Below are 5,604 nucleotides of genomic sequence, written 5' to 3'. Positions count from 1 at the left end.
GCTTCAGACCATCAAAATATGCATAAACAAAGAATTAAAATGGTGTGAAATCTGGGTATAATTTGAAACTAGAAGTGAAGGAAAAACAATAAGGCATATGAAAAAGGGAGGTAAATGAGGTAGCATGTGGCTGACTGGCAGGGTTCTAGACTCAGAGCCGAAGGAGCAGACTGCAGAGGCAGAAAAGGCCGTGGTAAAGCCAGCGCACAGCAGCAGCCGTATTCTAGGAACTGCTGTCGTCCTGATGCCACTCCGGGGAGAACAGATAGTACAGAGAAGAAAGCTCTATTCAGCCCTGAAGTATAGGACAGGGAAAGAAAATGCTGTTTTCAATGCAGCTCATTCATTGCAGATATAACTGAGTAAATACTGACTGCTGGGCATTCTGTCATTCTCTCTATAAATAAGTAGGACATTTGGCCATCATCCCTTCGCTGTGTTTATTAAAAGAACTTGTGCAGTATGTGGGTAGGTGGGAGAAGGTTCGACTATATTTTTTAAGCAATGTATTTGGAAAGACTGAATTCAATTAACTGATTTTAAATGTAGGCAATTTCAGAGAAAGAAAAATGTGACTGAAACTTACAAGTAGATCTTGTATGAAACGCTCTGAACTTAGGGTTGCCATTATCACACCCCTACTCTGCATTTAAATCCTCATGTGTTAAGGGTAGAAAAGAGAATACGGAAGCTTGGTTAATATTCAGGTTAATGTAGTTTACCAAAGAGCCATGTAATAGTCTTTATTTTAGAAAATTATTAGTAAAATAGTCTTCCCTTTAACCTTTATCCCACCTTAATAGTGATATATTAGTTTAAAAAGATAACCTTAAGTTCAAGGATAGAGTTCAATAAATCAAGTCCAAAAAGTACAAGTAACCTTTTTAATCTTAAAATATTTTCTCCTAAGACAAACCTTAAAGCCTTCATGCTTTTCCAAAGCCTTCAGCTGCTTGAGTGTTGCCTAAGTGCTTAATTTGTTGCTAACTCTGGATGAGAAGCTGGGGAAGCGTGAAAAGGGGAGGAGGAGTGAAGGCACGTTTGCCAACAAAGGAGGACATTATGGTTTACAGAGACAAAGCATATACTTGTATATGACAGTACAATACCTTCAGACTCTCTAAAACTGTCGGCAAAATTCTAAAAAGCTAAAGTGAGCAAAAACGAGGGCTCAAGAATAACTTAGTTGAACAACGATGACCCTCGGCAGGGTCAGAATTCGGGGACTGCTAATTACCTAGTGGGTAAGTCGGTTTTGGCAGAGAAGTTGGTAGCAGGGAGTGTTAAAAGAATTTTCTGAGGATCTCCATCGAAATATCCCTCTCTCCATCAAAACTTCATTTCGATAAATTCCAGGGGCACTCCAATACATGAATATACTTCGCTTGGTCATCTGAATAGCCACACCCCTCCCCCAACTGTGTGCCACTAGCTAGGTTAGGATAGCCACATTTTACACCAACTAATGTGAGAAGAGTTTGAAAGACTAACTTCTTTCTCTACCCTCTCCATAATGCCAAGGATGAGGTACAGTTACCCTATATAAAGTGAAGGAGCAATACTGTTGCCTGAAAAATACTCTCAGTATAATGTGTCTTATCCCCTATTTCTCTCCACTATATCACGGCTCCCAGTCAAATAAAATGAAATCACTAACTTCACTGTGAGTATATATAAATATTCACATATAATTATGCACAGCAACTCTCAGAAATGAGCCATGTGTCTGAATACTCACCAGCTTTTTCAGAGTCTCCAAGTCTAAGTCTTGGTTTAAATGTTAAAAACAAGATTTTCCAGCAACACTCTGGACATGTTTACATGTACACATATGCAGACAAACACAGAGCACGTGCAACTAAGACTAACGAATTTAGCACAACAAATGCCACTCAGCCACTTAACCTATTAACTATTTTCAAAGGTCTTTTTAAAAAATCACCTCTTTTGTTTAATGTTCCTACTAGCTTAAACCAAAATATCTTCAATATCATTGATGTCATCTATCAATTATCAAAATCTCTGTTTTTCAAAAAGACTCAACCATATCATGTGTCTTCAAATTTTTGTTGTTTTTACAGCTAGAGAAATAAATATAAGGAAATGAATATCAAACAGATCATTTAAATACTATTTAAAATAGTGTTTCTCAACACAATCAAACCCAATGCATCCTTTTTGAAATACAGTTTGACATATTTTTAACACACTGACATAAAAGCCAGAGATAAAATCTGTCTATACATATAAACACACACACACACACACACACACACACACACACACACACACACACACACACATCCTCACCTTGCACGGTAGTGTGGGATCATAAAAATAATGGTGCAAAGCTGAAAGTGTGCAAATTTTCTATTTAATAATGGAAAAATTATTGTTCCATAACCTTTAAAACATTTTCATCAAAACATTAAAAACCTTCTTATTGTTGGTTTCAAATGTATAAAGAAATCAAAAAATAGTAAATTTATAGCGTTAGAAACAGAATTAAATTTTTTTACTTTTGTGTAAAAGAAGTTAGTCTGAGTAGTTTGAACAGTGCTTGCCTTTCTCAGTGTATAACTCAGTATACAGAGTGAACACCTTTTTCTATGTCTTGTAAAACTGTCACACACACTCCTTTCTAAGTTAGAATCAATTTCCAATATTTTATCCTTTTATCTCCAAAAATTCCTGTAACGTGAAGTTTCTTGCCAACATAATTTTCTTTGGGACATCTCATCCGTTTCATCGAAACCACTTTTCTTGTTGATGCCGGTAAGTTCACCTTCACCAGGTTCCTCGGGCTATGTACCTAGAGGCTCCATCCCTGTGAGCTCTCTCTTCTATAACTCTACGTTTGCACTCCCAGCATCACCACTTTTCATTTCTTTGCTGCACTTTCACCTTTGCTGATCAACTCTCTCTTCCAATTATCCTTTTTTCGTAGAATGACATGGGGTTTATCATGACAAACAAGTAAGCAACACAACTACACACTTTGCTGCCTGTGCATTACCTGAATAATGGATGCGCAGTGACCAATCACCAAATGATTTTGAAAGAAGCGATGTGACTGGTAATTGATTGTGATGCATATGGGTTATTTACAAGGTGAACTGTGAACTAGAAAACCAGCAGTGAAGTTTGTACTTCATGGAATTATACAGTTAATATACTGTGGTAACTGAAATATGAACCATGTTGCTGGGAGACCAGTATTATTGAATCAAATCATGGTAACTCGAATGCATGTATCTCAGAACTATAAAATCAAGGATCACCTGCATGTGTGTGTATGATGAGTAAAATTATAACATAAAGAAAAAATAGGGGAAGAAATTTATACTAAAATGATATGTGATTTAATATCAAATATTTAGGTACAACTACATGAGAAAATATTCATTGATTTGACATGTAGTCAGATGCTTACATCGATATATAATTATATGAATTCAACAGCTACAAATGTTGACTTGAGACCCAAATGCCTCTTATACTGTTAACACTGGCAAGGTGGCTTTCTATAAAGGTAAATAACTCTTGAGAAGATTCCAAACTCTTGAGACGATTTAGACAACAGCCACATTCATGGAAAAGTTTGGCTGGTATATATTAAACCAGGTAAAAATATGTTTTATACACAAAATAGAATTAAACTGTGGGCGGAGATATTTATAAACAGATTTTCATGCATCAGAAAATTTAATAAGCTATTTCTATGAGAAGCATAGGACAATTCACTGTGCAAGACTGCCTCATACTTTGCAAGTCACCAAGCATCCACAAAATATTGGGAGAAAAAAAATACTTCAGATTTGACAAACTGTCCCTTGGGGAGGTATTGCCTACATTGAGAACTCTGATCTAGGTTCCTGAACCATCTGCGAACAGAGAGAAAAATATGCCCAAGCTTTCAAGTAATACAGAAATCCCAGCCTCTAGATACAAATAAGACCTAAATAAATCTGTGGAGGAATATGGCATTAATCATAAATTAATAAATAAGGCAAAAAAGTCTATTCCCACCTCTCCATAATTACATAAAAACTGTAAAAAGCATGTGATCTCTGAAGTCTGTATACAAGCTTTATTAGATGCCTGCTTTTAAGTTTAATATAGTCTCTGCAAATGTCATTTGAAAAGACAGCTATATATACCCCGCAAATAGTCCTAATATCACAGGTTAAAAACAGACAAATGATGGTGATCTTATCTTCGGTACTGTTAACCAGTCACCACCTAAGCACTTTATGTATTTAAATTGTTTACTTCCCACAACAGCCCTATGAAGGATATGTATTCTATAATTATTCCCATTTTACAGATGAGGAAACTGAGGCACATATGGCTAATGAGTAAGTGATGGTGGCAAGTTATGAGGTCAGGAAGTCCACGGTGCTACCTGGACTGCATCACTTCCTCTCCCCGCCCCATCCAAGAAGGCTCCTTACTCTTGAACTCAGTTAACAGCAGCATCGTCCACTCAGACACCTTAACTAGAAATCCAAGTCACCCCTCTCTCCCTCACCTCCATTAACAACCTTGCACCCAATCCTGACAGTTAGCCCTCGGCAATGGTGGATAAGCCAGGCCTCTGCCCTGCTTGGTCCTGCACCTGGCTCAACTCAGACCCAGGACCAGGCTGTGAGATCTCATGGAAGAGCAAAGGTTTGAGGGCAGGGCAGAACTGGACCCCTCTCACTGTATGCTAGTGAGAGAAGAAAATAAACTACCACCATGATTTTAACCGATGAAATTACTGCTTGAGCCTTGACTTTTCTGCTCCTTCCCATACTGTTTTAGTACTTTTAACACTGTTTTCTAATAAAATAAAAATAGCTAATGTTTAACTGGGCACTCTCTCTGCACCAAATACCATTCTCAGCAACTGACCTATATCTACCCACTTTGTCCCCATACAAACCCCTGAGGAAGCACCAGCACTGCCCCACATTAGAGATGAAGAGGTTGAGTCTCATTCCTAAGGTCACACAGTTCGGAAAGGCTGTTGCTGGGATCCTGACTCAGGCAACCTGTCTCTGGAAACTCAGGTTTTAACCATGGCTCATTATTAAAATGCAATGAATGCCTCAAGGTATTACTGATACTACCAAAAGCCTTGCTAATTATTTGTTACCAAATGCTATTAACACAAATAAGCTATATCAATACTGCAAATAAAGCTGGGCTTGAACTAGAGAAGTGCTCTCAGCCAAAGGCTTAATAATTTCTTTAATAAACATGAAAGAGAACATTAAGTTAAGCCAATCAATCAGGCATATTTGATCATTTTATTCCCCTGTAATTAGGAGGAGCATATAATTCATTTTCAAAACCTGGGTACTTCTGAGACCGAAAGTGTCACTTACTGACCTGGTAAAACTGCTGTAAACTGGGACAGTGTGGGCAAACCGGGATATACGGCCCCCATGCCTATAGCACATAATAAAAGCTCATGTCTACATTAAGACTGTGCTATCCAGTTAAACAAGCAGCTTAGGACAAGGAAAAAGAACTCAAGGAATCCAGCCATTACATCTATCATCGATGAGAAGCTCCACTGTGAAGCTCCTTCCATCCAGCTTCCTAACACAAACTGTG

General features: G+C 37.8%; 1 protein-coding gene across 23 annotated transcripts in view; it reads right to left on the bottom strand.

Annotated features, from left to right (window-relative positions):
* Positions 1-5,604, bottom strand: part of MED12L (mediator complex subunit 12 like) — a 317,720-nt gene that overhangs the window by 131,962 nt on the left and 180,154 nt on the right. The window lies entirely within an intron of this gene.

Source organism: Pteropus vampyrus, unplaced genomic scaffold, assembly GCF_000151845.1.
Source record: "Pteropus vampyrus isolate Shadow unplaced genomic scaffold, Pvam_2.0 Scaffold242, whole genome shotgun sequence".
In the NCBI taxonomy this organism is placed as follows: domain Eukaryota; kingdom Metazoa; phylum Chordata; class Mammalia; order Chiroptera; family Pteropodidae; genus Pteropus; species Pteropus vampyrus.
The sequence above is the reverse complement of the archived record's forward strand: the minus strand, read 5'-3'. Positions and strand labels throughout refer to the sequence as shown.